The sequence below is a fragment of the Mytilus galloprovincialis genome, chromosome 6, assembly GCF_965363235.1.
Source record: "Mytilus galloprovincialis chromosome 6, xbMytGall1.hap1.1, whole genome shotgun sequence".
Lineage (NCBI taxonomy): Eukaryota > Metazoa > Mollusca > Bivalvia > Mytilida > Mytilidae > Mytilus > Mytilus galloprovincialis.
The window spans coordinates 42,984,368-43,000,349 of record NC_134843.1 but is presented as its reverse complement, the minus strand read 5'-3'; the positions used below and the strand labels follow the sequence as shown (position 1 = coordinate 43,000,349).

General features: G+C 31.5%; 1 protein-coding gene across 7 annotated transcripts in view; it reads left to right on the top strand.

The window, feature by feature from the left end:
* Positions 1-15,982, top strand: part of LOC143079636 (uncharacterized) — a 66,010-nt gene that overhangs the window by 33,948 nt on the left and 16,080 nt on the right. The window contains exon 1 of one of the 7 annotated variants that reach the window (XM_076255082.1): positions 1,696-2,554. The exons of 5 other annotated variants lie outside the window; for them this stretch is intronic. The gene's annotated coding sequence lies outside the window, so the exon portion shown is untranslated. Of the gene's footprint in view, positions 1-1,695; positions 2,555-8,834; positions 9,746-15,982 lie in introns of those variants that run through there. One more of the 7 variants, XM_076255078.1, reaches the window with a different exon arrangement.

The window sequence follows — 15,982 nt, the reverse complement described above, 5'->3', positions numbered from 1 at the left end:
TACTTCCTAGTTAATCTGGTTAGATAATTCATTCTGACTGGGATACTGCTTATTATCGTAAGTTATCTTTATCGTACAAAAAAATGTGACCTGTAAGGCAAAATATTTACAAATCGAGGAAAAATTGCATTTTGAAATCGTGCATATTTGATTTCTTTTTTTTTTTTTTTTTTTCATGGTTTTGCAAAAGGTCTGCATACAGTATAGAATATTTGTACTTTGAATATCTTAATTAGCACTTTGCTTGTTTTCCAGGAAATCCACACAAAAAATGTTATCCAACAATTAATAATGATCCACAGTTAACTACATTACCAAAACACATATATATCTTGGTATAATTGACCCACTATTGAAATTCTAAAGATAGAGTTAACCCTTCATGTTTACTACTTAAATCTTAATTTAGATACTTTATTGCAATTTAAGGGGGCTCGCGGGTCTAAATTATTTTTTTTATTCAATATAGGATTTCTCTATATTTTTCTATAAATGAACTTTATCTTATACTTAATAGAAAAATGAAATAAAAAAAATGGGGTCACCGTTCATTTACGCTCACAATCTGCCTTCGAAAGAAGCATACATTTTTGTTAATGTCCTTTTTTTCTGTTGAACTAATAGGAGAAATATCGGTAATATCGAAATAAAAAAGAACTAAATTACAGGAATCGCTTAAATTTTACATTTTGTTAGTTTATGTACAGCTTATTCGAAAACAACAAAAAAAAGTATAGGTCACCGATGAGTTAAAAAAGATATTTCAATTTTAATGCCAAAAAATGGCATTTTTGCACCAAAGGGAGATAATTTGGAGCTTTTTCAATTGATATCTACATTTAAAAAGTCACCTGGGGCCAACACGAATTGATTTTTTGGAATGATTTTTGGACTTTATGATAAAGTAACAACTACTTAAGGCAATGAATAAAATTTGTAATGAAAAAATAATGTTTAATTTTTTTCTGAAAATCTTGTACCCGCGAGCCTCCTTAACATCTTTTAAATAAATATATAGTTAAAATTGTTAAAATGAAAGCAGGAAGATATAAATATTTATCAGCAAACTTTATAGTACCCTGACCTCTGCAAGTCTATCATGACCTATTTATATTTGAATATGTAGTACTGCAGGAGGAAGCTCGTAGTATAGAAATAGTATATATAGTAGAGAAATTGTAAATACTATGTATTATTTGGTAATAAAACAGGTGTTACAATAGAAGCTTACGGTATGCTTTTAGAGTATAATTCCTCTCTTTAGTGGCTTATTAATACGTTTATTATTGTCACGTAATAAGCTCACTTTATTTCATTATCTTTGATTCCATATATAACCTGATTATCCCTGGAGGATAATTATTCTGGTATATAATTACATACAAATTTGTGAATGTAATTACTAGTTTTGGATCAGACATGAAATATTGATTGTTTTGACTTTTTGGGGCATCTGTATGATGTATGTTGTTGTTATAATACTCTGTAAAAGTAAGCAGTGCATATTTAAGTGTCTAGTATTATGACAACCACTCATTGGAATTATATAACTATGTGAACCTGTAGTAATAAAGCATCGAATTTACACTTTTCAAATTTATATTCTACTGTTCCCGTTACAGTTTATAGAGTACAAATAGATATAAATATGTCGTTGACTTTTGTAGTACGGAATCATTAATGTATATCTGTTATGTCCTTAGACATTTCAGCATTCAGTAGTTTAATATTTAATTTGAAATAATCGATTTTGTCTAAATTTGAAAATAAATAAAATGGAGAAAGTGTTGAAGAGACAACAACCCAACCATAGAGCGAAAAAAAGGTCAATGCCACCAAATAAAAGCATTTATGAATTGTTTTGTATCAAGTACAATATTAATTAATTAAATTAGAAATAAAATATAAGTTCATTAAATTGATATGACTTTTTTCTTGTCCATGCTTGTTAATATGCTTACATCTGTCTGGTAAAATTAATTTGTCCAGTTTCTGGACAAGTTAAAACAATGGATTCAATGAAGACAATTTGTGTGTGTTTCAACATGAAATTAAAAAAAGACATGTAAAGCACCTCTTGGAAACATTATGTCATATAGCAGCCATTTTTTTTAACATTGACCATCTAAGCTGTGATGCTTTTATGTCACAGTATTCAAAACTAAATATCCCAGTAACTAAGGAGTTTTATATTGAAATTACTAGAGCAAGCAGTGTATCTTCACAGTTTCTGTTAATTAATCGAAGGAAATTGAGTTTGTCCTCTTTAACATGGCCAATTAACAAGTAATAATACTTCAGAATATTGTATACGTCAGGAAGTGTGGCCCTTTACACATTGTAAACACACACTTTAACTTGTAAACACTCCACGTTTTAGTGTTCTCTCATGACGAGGAAATAAGCCATCGAAGGACCATAATGGAGGCTTTGATATTGAAGTTTTCTTGATCGTTTTCACTTTGTTTAAGAGAAAAACTGCATTTTGGATGAATTTTGTAAAATTATTTCTTTGGATTTTCCAGAATTTTTTCTGCACAACATGCAGTAGTAGGTAATCTTTATTGATAGGATGTTTAAATCATTTTGTTTCAGATTTGTGAAATGACCTTGTATTATAAGTATTTGTTTTTTTCAGTATTGTTATTGTTTTTCACAAATTTCAAAAGAAAACCTTGTTTGCCAATTTAACATCCCTTAACCTTTAAGAATAAAGGTTCTGACGTATTTTTAATTCAATGAATGGAGATGTTTTGATTCATTGACAAAGGTCATCTGACTTTGAGTGAGCAATAAACCAAGAGTATTTATGACAGTTTGTTTTGAACATACCATTAATTGACACTTCGACAACTTCTAATATCAACTTAATACAGAACTCATAGTAATAATGGAATGAAATAAAAGTTTATAATGTTGCCACAATCTTAGTCAAATAAGTTAATTTATAATGTCAGTACATATATAGCTTGATTTTTACACTAACTACTATGTGCGTGATGGAAAGGTCAAATAAACATCTGCTGCTATGGAAACAAGAAAAAGAAGAAAAAAAACAGCAAAAAAATGGCTGAGTTGGTGCTGGATTTTTGAAGCAAGGTACATGTAGTGCTCTGGTTACTTGTTTCTTGTTTAAGTTTTTTTTGCTAAGCCTTTCGCTATTACAATAGTATGCAAATCACTCGCCTGCCTTCAAATTTAATAATATGCTTTCAAGTACATCATATTTGAACAACATCTTCTTTTATTGAAAAGAGGAGATTATTCTCTTTTTAAAGTACATGGTAGAAGGCATTGATATCTTTTCGTCCAATTATCATTTGACCTTTCACCTGTCGTTATTGACATGTTAATTAACGCACATCTGTAGTAAGATTTTACATTGCGATACTCCAGTCAATAGGACACGATTTTACATCGCGATACTACAGTCAATAGGACACGGTTTTCACACATTAGTCTAAAGGGGCTTTCATGTCAAAACTCCAGCGTCATCTTAGTTTTTGTTAAAGGTGTTCAGCAATTCTAATTAGGTTTTCAAAAAGATCAGAAGACTGTGAATTATTGGGTCAAGGTCATATTTTTCTATTGTTACCTGTATTTTTTAATACTCAAATGTCTACACCTGGATAAAGTTACTTGAAAGTTGTAGTATAAATAGTAGCCTTATTATTTGACATAATGAAATGAAATAATGAGTTTCATATTAAACCTACACCTGTGGAATAATTTCTGAAAAGTTATTACTATATACTGCCGTTTATGTGTACCTAATAGTAACATATGTAACATAACAGAGGGACTAAGAAGTATATCGTTGAGGTAAAGATTCTGATGATTTACACATGTAGCTGTCAATAAAATGGGGATTAACACTCTAGATCCCTTTTTTTTTATTGCCAAAAAATTTAAAAAATCACATTTTTCATGAATATAGATTTTAAGTACATGTATACATGTATATTGTTTAATTATTATTTTTTTCTATTCAATTATCAGGAATTATGACCCTTTCAAAAATCATGGATCCGCCCTGACTGTGACATTGAAAAAAATTAGTTACAACAACCTTTCTGTTGACAGTAAGAAATATTAACTTTAGTCTTTGAGGTCAATAAAAAATAACGAATAATCTGAAGATCATGTAAAGTGATCTGCTATGCAAATTAAAAAAAAATATATATATATCCTAACATTTTAGCAAATAATAATTTGGCTGAAGCAAATTCAGGGAAAAAATTGCATTCTTCAAATGACTTTCCTGTACTTGCAAAGGTCATTTTTGATAACTTTTTGGTTCAATCATTGGCAATATTACTCTTGAGAGATGCATTGATGTCACCTAACTGATCTGTTGAGTCATGATTTTACCTGTGTTGCACCTTTAAAGTTTGATAAATCGTCTGTCTTCTAACCTTTCCAATATATAAATTGTGCGCTGATGTGTTCTTAAGAATTTTGTAGTACAAGGTGTAACTGTGTACTAGGCTAGGACAACTTAAATTGATTTTCAGAGAAAAGATCCATTGAAACGGTCCAATTTATTATATTTTCGAGATGAATTTTAGTATTACATAACTTTAGTATTTAATATTCATTTAATTTGCATTTTATTTCTTTGTAGTATTGTAATTCTAAAATGATTGTTCGGTGGTGAAAAGTTGGATATAGAAAGCATCTCCTATCTCCAATGTCATCTGTCAGAAATTTTATGCTGCTTTGTTAGGGTACCAGATTTCCCACATATTGAATAGGGTAAAATTTCCATTGGAGATTTTTTTTTTAACAAATTTGCATTTGTAGGAGTAAGGAATGTCATATCAGTCAGCATTTTAATGATGACGGAAGATGTCTAGTGCATGCATATTTGTGTACCCAGTTTACAATAATACCAGGTACATGTTAAAAGAGTCCCTAAAAACATAAAGCAGAGACTCTTTCCAACAATTGAAATAAAAACAATTACTATTTTTAATCTTGCAACATATAATGTTGAAAATGTGATAGTGATGCAAAGGCCAGGGTCTCTTTATACGAAAAATCCTATAAAAAAAAATAGTGGTTAGTCAATTACATTTTAGTATATCATATGATCACTTTTGTTGTAAGATTTTTTGTGAAGAGAACCCAAGATGACCTACTGCCATCAGTGCGTGCCTGTCTGTTGACAATTTTCACTCATCGATGACATTTCACATTTTGATCTTCTTGAAGAGTTCTGAGCAGAATAAGACCAAAATAGACAGAAATGTAATGCTATTTACTTTGGGTCTGAAAAGTAAACATGCATGCTACTCTGATTTTTGATTGACTGGACTTTGAAATTTTTCTTGAAATTGAGTCTTGAAATCCATTTAAAGCAAACTTTAAAAATATGTTATTTTAGAGTAAAGAATTACATATATTTGTTTTGAGCTTGATAAAAAAAAATCAGACAGGTCAAGTTTACTTTTAATCTATATAATGGACATTGTTTTTAATTTTTATGAAAAAAAATACAGATGAACTGAAATAAATTCAAACCCTGAAGGAACCTTTTCAACTAACAGTGAATGGATGAGCAGACATTTACGACTGGTCCATTTTTTAGCTCACCTGGCCCACAGGGCCAAGTGAGCTTTTCTCATCACTTGGCGTCCGTCGTCTGGCGTCCGTTGTTGTGGTCGTTAACTTTTTACATTTTGAACTTTTTCTAGAGAACCACTGAATGGAATAAAACCAAACATGGCATGAATGCTCCTTATGAGGTGCTGACCAAGTGTTGTTACTTTGTAGCTGATCTATCTTCCAAGATGGCCGCCAGCGGGGGACTTATTTTAACATGGGACCCTATGGGAAATGCATACAAATGACTTCTTTTAGAGAAACACTGAATGGAATAAAACAAAACATGGCATGAATGTTTCTTATGAGGTGCTGACCAAGTGTTGTTACTTTGTAGCTGATCTATCTTCCAAGATGGCCGCCAGCGGGGGATTTAGTTTAACATAGGACCCAATGGGAAATATATACAAATGACTTCTTTTAGAGAACCACTGAACGGAATGAAATCAAACATAGCATGAATGTTCCTTATGAGATGCTGACCAAGTGTTGTTACATTGTCGCCGATCCAACATCCAAGATGGCCGCCAGCAAGGGGACTTAGTTTAACATAGGTCCCTATGGGAAATACATACAAATGACTTCTTTTAAAGAACCACTGAATGGAATGAGATCAAACATAGCATGAATGTTCCTTTCCTTATGAGGTGCTGGCCAAGTGTTGTTACTTTGTAGCGAAATTTTATCTTTTTTATATGATTTCAAAAACCCAAGTAGAGTCAGGTGAGCGATACAGGCTCTTGAGAGCCTCTAATTGTAATCATCATGAAAACTTCTAATGGATTTTAGTGAAATTGCAAATAATAGTATAAAACCATTTAAGGGAAATTAGTACAAAATGTATTGGTAAAATTTCTTCATAATTGGCTAAACATTTATTTGATTAATAAAGTTAAATGCTAGACAACTAATATTTTGATGAGTAGGTATGTCAACTCTAAAAAAGTTGTCTGGCCTGTGAGACAAAGCGATGCTAATCCAGCCTTGATATTAGCTCTTTCCGTATTATCTATCAAATATTTATACTATGTAAATCCTATAAGCTGTTTTTGGCTTAAGGGAATAAAGTAATATTATTGCATGTAGCTTTATATAATGGAACATAGAAGAACTTGATACATTATATCTTGTAAATAAATATGTTCATAAGTTTCTTCTGGCAAATGTCTGTTGTCCTTGACCTTACTTTTATTGTTTAGGAACTGCTTGAAAAAACTCTAGTTAAGTGGTTTTTTTCAGTAATTATAATTAATGGGACAATTAACTATGGTATTTATAATCTTTGCAAGGTATAAAATCCATCAGACAGGTTTGACATGACATTGCAGACCTCTTTAAAGGAATCTGTGATCAGATTGTCAGGTGTACATATGAGACTGACAGAGTTCATCTGGAATTGACCTAATTTTCAAGGTTCAAGGTCTCATTATAATGTCGATATAAGCAATAGGTCAACTTTATTTGATATATAGAATGGTAACATAAGGTGAACATGTTTGTTGTTTAGGTTTAACTTGTCTTGATACATTTTGTCCTGTGACTGATTTCTTTGGTTTTATTGTGTTAGTTGTTGCTTCCTCTTTAACACTATCTCTCCTCCTATTCATACAAACCATTCTGGGAAAGCTAATCTCTTTGACACTATCTCTCCTCATATTCATAGAAACCATTCTGGGAAAGCTAATCTCTTTGACACTATCTCTCCTCCTATTGAATACAAACCATTCTGGGAAAGCTAATCTCTTTGACACTATCTCTCATCCTATTGAATACAAACCATTCTGGGAAAGCTAATCTCTTTGACACTATCTCTCATCCTATTGAATACAAACCATTCTGGGAAAACTAATCTCATTGACACTATCTCTCCTCCTATTCATATAAACCATTCTGGTAAAGCTAATCGCATTGACACTATCTCTCCTATTGAATACAAACCATTCTGGGAAAGCTAATCTCTTTGACACTATCTCTCCTCCTATTGAATACAAACCAGTCTGGGAAAGCTAATCTCTTTGACACTATCTCTCATCCTATTGAATACAAACCATTCTGGGAAAGCTAATCTCATTGACACTATCTCTCCTCCTATTGATAGAAACAATTCTGGGAAAGCTAATCTCTTTGACACTATCTCTCCTCCTATTCATAGAAACCATTCTGGGAAAGCTAATCTCTTTGACACTATCTCTCCTCCTATTCATAGAAACCATTCTGGGAAAGCTAATCTCTTTGACACTATCTCTCCTATTGAATACAAACCATTCTGGGAAAGCTAATCTCTTTGACACTATCTCTCCTCATATTCATACAAACCATTCTGGGAAAGCTAATCTCTTTGACACTATCTCTCCTCCTATTGAATACAAACCATTCTGGGAAAGCTAATCTCTTTGACACTATCTCTCATCCTATTGAATACAAACCATTCTGGGAAAGCTAATCTCATTGACACTATCTCTCCTCCTATTCATAGAAACCATTCTGGGAAAGCTAATCTCTTTGACACTATCTCTCCTCCTATTCATAGAAACCATTCTGGGAAAGCTAATCTCTTTGACACTATCTCTCCTCCTATTCATAGAAACCATTCTGGGAAAGCTAATCTCTTTGACACTATCTCTCCTCCTATTCATAGAAACCATTCTGGGAAAGCTAATCTCATTGACACTATCTTTCCTCCTATTCATAGAAACCATTCTGGTAAAGCTAATCTCTTTGACACTATCTCTCCTCCTATTGAATACAAACCATTCTGGGAAAGCTAATCTCTTTGACACTATCTCTCATCCTATTGAATACAAACCATTCTGGGAAAGCTAATCTCATTGACACTATCTCTCCTCCTATTCATAGAAACCATTCTGGGAAAGCTAATCTCTTTGACACTATCTCTCCTCCTATTCATAGAAACCATTCTGGGAAAGCTAATCTCTTTGACACTATCTCTCCTCCTATTCATAGAAACCATTCTGGGAAAGCTAATCTCTTTGACACTATCTCTCCTATTGAATACAAACCATTCTGGGAAAGCTAATCTCTTTGACACTATCTCTCCTCCTATTCATAGAAACCATTCTGGGAAAGCTAATCTCTTTGACACTATCTCTCCTCCTATTGAATAATTTTACAGGTCGCAGGTCGTTTTTAGAAGGCCCTCAGGTCGGAAGTCGCCTCTAAAAAGCCCAGAGGTTGCAGGTCGTTTTTGACCCGGCGGGAGCCTCCTTCATCTTGGCCAACTCACTTAGTACTTTAACTAGTACTTATTGGATTTATTGTATAATTTGTTCTAATCCTACAATAAGATTGAGAATGGAAATGCGGAATGTGTCAAAAAGACCAAAGGGCAGAAGACAGCTGAAGGCCAACAATTGGTTTTGAACACAGCAAGATTATCCATCACGCAGAGGTGGGCTTCAGCTGGACCCTTAACATAAATGTGAACTAGTTCAGTGAAAATGTAATATTTGCCACTTGACTTTCAACAAACATCAATCAATAAATCTAATGTTCTTGTGGTTGTACCGTTCTGACTGTATTAATATCTTTTTTAATTAAACAACTTGACATGATGTTTTTATGTAAACAGTTGTAGTTGAATGTTACAATTGAAATAATGTGATATATGGCTAATTTTTCCCAGCCTAGATAATAGAGTTAATATTAAGATTGGATCCCACAATGTAGACAACAATGAGGTCATAAATTAGGAGATTTTTATGAATGAAAATATGTAACATTAATGAAATGTCCACCCTTCAGTCTTTTCTCATGTTATATCAAGTTTACCTTAGGGATGTGTATTGGAGTTTTACCTGTTATTTCTACCTGTCCATATGATTTAAAGGTGTACTTATTGACCTTAGGAATTATCGCCTTGTAATAAAATTGTAAGGTTGGGTTTGCATAAGATTCTTCACTGTGTTATAAGTTACCTGGAGATTTGGTCGGGGAAATAAGCTTTTTTCGGATTATCTTCCCACCTTGGAATGTGTTTACCTCACGGGTTGTTCATGTCAACAATGACATGACCTGAATTTTAACTTAACAGATGGTAAAAAAGAGGGAAAACTTTGTTCGTACGAGATATGATTCGGAATTATTAGTTGTGGAATTTTCGCATAGTGATTTAATAGTTCAGGTAGGATAATTATTTTAAGAATTTCATGTTGAAATTTGGTCTTTTTCATTGTTACAACCCTGTGATGACATTGTAAAAATGTCAAAATTCAAAAGTCATTTGAACAGTCTCTTGAATAATAGTATTGAAGTGAAGGGGTTATATCTGCTTTAAATAATGATGATTCAGCAGGATTTCATACAAAGAATAAAACAAATGAAGTTGTGTAATTTTTTTCAAAGATTAAATCTTGTAGTTTTAAAATTATAAGCCTTGTTATAACCCATCACGGTGGTACGATAGGTGTTCATTTTAATATAATGAAACGTTGCATTCATGAGGCCTGTTACAAAGGGGTCATGGTAATCATTTTATCTCAAAATATAAAGTGCAATGTACACATATTTTGTAATTTCGTCATAAATAGTGCATAGGTAACAGTAAAAATGTCTCTCAATTTTTTCCATCAGATGCACATTTCAAAAAATTAATGTCTCATCAGTTATGCTTCAAATAAGTCCAAAATTATTGAAAGTTCAAAAACGTTGAAGAGCTAATGTAATGGAAAAGGGCCAAACATATAGCCTAGGAATTGGAGCTTCATATGACAGAGATATACAAAAAGTAATCAAAAAGGATTAGAACTTTATGTAACTTAAAGGAACTATTAGAATTTAAGGATGTTATTTAATAAACTAATAATTAATTTATATTGTTTATATCTCCTCTCTCTTGTGGGTAACCAATGGTTTTGATGGGAAACACCCTACCCCTAGTAAATTCAATCCCTTTTTTATACATAAAGATTTTGATATGTTGGCAGTGTATGCTATTCTCTGTTAATGTTTATTCACACCTGGACAAATGGTAAAGACAATTTTATGTTATTCAAGATTTTATGTTGAACTTTAGATATTGTTCATGTTTTCCTGTCTTGTGAAGTTGCTGTCTCATTGACTTTATATCCCATACATGTTTCTTTTATTCACAAGTATTCACATAATCAAAAAACCCCATGCTGAGACTCATTCATGCACTATGAAATATCAACTACATGTTTTAAACAGTTTGTGCCGTGCAGTGTCTAGGTCTTTATGACATACTTGTTAATTCATTTACATGTAAAGAATGGGGCTATGGTATCTTAATATATTACGTAATTTTAACATGCATTTACCTCCAGGTTAGAACTCTAAACTATTTGACAGATAAATTACACAGAAAATATACAAAAATGTTTGTGTTATTTTGTCATCTTACAAGGTAAACTTTCTTTACTATGAATATTTCAGTATTCTTTTTTAGTCTTAACTCATCTTTACCTAAATTTGATAAACAAAAATGTCTATTGTTTTGCTTGGGAAAAAAATATGTGACAGGTGTGAAATTTTGCAGTCTATCATTAAATTTTAATTGCTTTTTTGGAGGTCTGAAACCTTGACTTTCAAACATGCCACATTCACCCACTGTAGTTTCTGAGATCACATGACTTTGTTAATCTACCATATATGGAGATGATAGTAAAATTGTTAAATTGGCACAAATGGAGCAAAGCATGTGGTTTTCACATGTTTGATTTACCTTTGCAGGTAATTGCATTAAAAATAGATGTGCTATTATTGATACATGCAAATTTTATTTTCAAAGTTGTAGTAAAATCAATAAATCAGTCATTAAATGAAGTGAATTACTAAACTTTTGATGTCTTCGAATTTAATTATTTTACTTTAACTACATAAAAGCATGCCAATCTTGTTATTTCTGTCACAACTGCATTTAGATGCAATTTGTCTATTGATTGGAGTTTGCTAAAGAATAATTTGTAAGACAAGAATAAAATTTCAATATTTTATTTTTATGGCGTCATTGCATGTTTTTTGGCAAAGGGAAAGAGTTGATATAAAAAAAACAGATATCTTTACTTTCAAACAGTAATTGTGTTTGTATATTTGTTTAAATGTAAGGGGTTCAAAGATATCAAGTCTGAATTTGTCCTTTTAAGGGCATACGATACAGTTTTGAACCTGTATTTACAAGTTGCTGAAAATTTGCATATAGGATATTTTTTACCTGATTAAATCAAATATGTAATAAAAAATATACCTTCATGTGCTACTTTTTGAGTAAAATGAGGTCGAAATTTTGTATATTTGCTCAAAATTCAGATTTGTGTCTGTATTTTCTTTTTCGAAAGAAAGACATAACTTTTTTGTTTTACAGTGCTTATCCAGTGACCTTTGGGGTATCACAATAGCAATGACCAAAACAGTTTACCAAATTGCAGTTAGATTTCTTCTCCAACTAACTGATCAACTGGTAAAATGTTTTAGCAGATTGCTCAAGTGAAATGTTGTTAGTATGAAGTGAGTGCTGTGAAATCAAAAGTAATACTTACCATCCAGATCCAGTTAGTTGATATCTTTGTCATTTGTTTCAAACACAAAAATGACTTACTATAGTATGAGTCACTGAATAAGAAGGTCTAATTTTGACATGGAAACTTCTATCATAAATAGACTTTATAAATAAATAGTTCAAACCATTATTTTGTAGATGTATATTTTATAGCTTTGTCTTCTAAGACAAAGTTTTTGTGTAATTATGATTCGTATAATATTTTCTATACAAATTACTGATCTGCTTGCATTAAAGGGAAATAATTTTTATTGAGTTATTGTACACTAAAAAATTAATCTATGATACCTGGCTTCTGATTTTGCCTACAATTTTTTCAAAATTTTAATCATCTTAAAAATAAATTTCATTGTTTCTTTTCAAAACAGAGGATAAAAGTTTAATAATCATAAAAGTAATGTTACAAACAAATTAAATGAGGAAAGTTGATATTTGTCAGACAAAAATTGTGACAACATTTTGCTGATTTTCGGTAATGTAAATTATTTCCCTTTAATGGTAGCAGATAAGTAATTGCTTTAGAAAAAAAAATCCAAATTACAATTATGCACTAACTTGTTGTTGGAAAACGGAGCTATTAATTATAGACTTACAAAACAATGTTTTCAACTATTTATTTATAAAATCTATTTAAGATAGAAGTTTCCATGTCAAAATTAGACCTTCTTATTCAGTGACTCATATTATAGTAAGTCATTTTTGTGTTTGAAACTAATGACAAAGATATCAAGTAACTGGATCTGGATGGGAAGTATTACTTTTGATTTTACAGCACTCACTTCATACTAACAACATTTCACTTGAGCAATCTGCTAAAATATTTTACCAGTTGATCAGTTAGTTGGAGAAGAAATCTAACTGCAATTTGGTAAACTGTTTGAGCCATTGCTATTGTGAAACCCCAAAGGTCACTGGATAAGCACAGTAAAAGATAAACACAAATTGTTTTTTGTTAAATAATCGGTAATTTTTGTATTTTATAAGTATCATTAAAAATTATGCAATTTTATTCCGAAATAACTATATTTATCAAATGTTCATGAATAGAGGAAAACACGTCATTTTTTGCTGCATGTTTATCAAAATTTAAAAAATTGCGCTATTTACAGTTTTATAAAATTTGGGTCACATAATCTCCTTGCAAAATGAAACAAATTGCTGTTTTAAAAAATAGGGGTCCATGCACTCGTTTTCAAATTAAATCAGTTTGAATGATAAAAATCAGTCGAAAAATGCCTCTTTTCCCGATATGTCATAGTTTGACGTCGCGAAAATAACATTTTACGTTAGGAACGTCATTACCTTCCCTGTAACTGTATCGTATGCCCTTAATATTTAAGATGAGAAAAACAATTAAATTGATAAATAGAACAAATAAAACTTGTAAACTTGTGTTGCTCCAAGTAAAAAGTTTGTTAAATTGGAAGCAAAATATAAAAAGATGTTGAAATAATATGGTTTGAATAGTTTGGATGTTTTTTGGGGACCTTTTATAGCTTGATGTTCAGTGTGAGCCAAGGCTCTGTGATGTTTTTTGGGGGCCTTTTATAGCTTGATGTTCAGTGTGAGCCAAGGCTCTGTGATGTTTTTTGGGGGCCTTTTATAGCTTGCTGTTCAGTGTGAGCCAAGGCTCTGTGTTGAAGACCGTACTTTGATCTATAATGGTTTTTCTTTTACAAATAATGGCTTGGATGGAGAGCTGTCTCAAAGGCACTCATACCACATCTTCTTATATCTATATACACTTATTCTTAAGCTAATTTAGTTCTCTTGTCTTACAAATTATGGTGTATGTAATTCTTTTGATTCTTTTGATTCTATTTACAATGTTTTAAATCATCGGGGCATTTTTTAACACTTGAGCTAAGTGCTCCAAAGATGTCTGACCTGTCAGATTTTTTCAACCCATCATTAACGGAACAATAATGCTGAACAATACAGCCAAAATCGTATTCAGAATTTTTACAATACAAACTATGAGGGGTGTACACCTAAAATTAACTGACCATTGATACTATTTTAGTCGTGACATTTTGCCCAAGTATTTTACCTTTTGTTAACCAAATGATTTTTGCATTGTCACGACCATATCTGAAGATTTGGAAATAGAAAAAAAGATTGATGATCGTAGATCAAGGAGAGATAGGCAATGAATACTTTGAAATTTAAATCCTCTAAATCAGCTTTTACATAATGAAGTTATCACAGGGTGTTACTGGTGTACTACTTAAAGACTTATTTCAACTCTGTCCGTGAAAACAATGTTAGATGTAATACATAATTAAAAGATTAGAGATAGGATTTTTTTTATTAATGCTTTTTGACATTAAAGTACTGAAACCCAGTTTATTTATGCTTTTGCAGTAAAGAGTGTCTCTTACTCAGCTAAAATTGGGGAGGGAGAATTGATTTTGAAAAAGTTATATTGAATTGGAAAAAATTTGGTCCTGACCTATACATAGATTTAAGGAAGTTGAGTAGTGTTATTGCTTAAAGAAGTGTTTAAGATAGAGAGGGACATTCAAACACATTAATCGAAATTAAATAAACTGACAACACCATGGTTTATTTACTCACAACGCAACATTATAAAAAATTAAGACTTAACAACATGAACCCCACCAAAAACTGGGGGTACTGATCCCAGGTGTTCTTGAAGAGTGAGCAGATCCTGCTCCACATGTGGCACCCATCTTGTATAGTATAGTAAAGTATAGATATGCTAGAAGTATAAAAGTAGGATAGAAAGTAGCAGGAAACAGTAGGAACCAGTGAATAGCCTTAAAATATGGCCTTGACTGCTCAACATCTTTGATCAGCAGCCAAGCTTTGTAGTAAGGCTCAAGTTTTGTTAATTTTTTATGCTTGTGTAGTTGGATCTGGAAGATACAGACTAGTTTCAAAGGAATTATTGCTGTAGATCCTTTTATAAACCTAAAAGTATCTGTCAAAAATAATATTGATTCAAATATTTCAGATTAAATTGAAATGCAGTTTTTAGGATTTATGTATTTTATTAAAACACATTGAAGATAAAATTGTCAGATTTGATGCATTAACATTAATTTATTTAATTTAGCCACATACCTAAAAATTTATTTTTATAATTTTGTCCCATTTTCTGTGACCCTACTTCAAAAATCGTGATGGAATTAAACATACTTTTTGCTGACTTGGGGGCTTTGTACTAAATTTTGCACATTTATTATTCATTGCAGTTTTTTATGTGGTACTATTTATAAAATCATTTTTTGGAAATTTTATGATTGATTTTGAATTTTTGGACTGCTTGCTATTTTATCCTTTGCTACTTGTTTCCAGTGTGGGTATTTTTTTCTATATTAAAGGATTACGCATACTATTTTGTGGAGGTAACATCATTTTCAAAAATTCACTAGGGAATTCATTCTGATCTTAGTTCAAAACTTGTAGAAGTTATATCGTTCTGGTTGGGTCATGTCCACACATCAAGAGTTTAGATGCCAGGTCATATATAAGTAAGTTTTTCTAAGTTTTATAATTGAATTGTTGAATCAGTCAGAGCTTGAATAAAACCAATTTAGGTCTATTATAACCTTTAAATATTTGACTTGCAAGATTCATTCAATAAATGTAGGTTTTAAACATTATTGGATGAAAATGGAAATGTATGCATCCCCCAGGGTGGTGGGTGAAGATTATGAAGTTTACCTCAAATTCGTAAAAATGCTACTATGACATTCATGCATTCTAATGTCCTTTTAAAAACTTTTATCTATCTATATTGACCAATAAAATTGAGAATGGAAATGGGGAATGTGCCAAAGAGACAACAACCCGACCATAGAAAAAAACACAACAGCA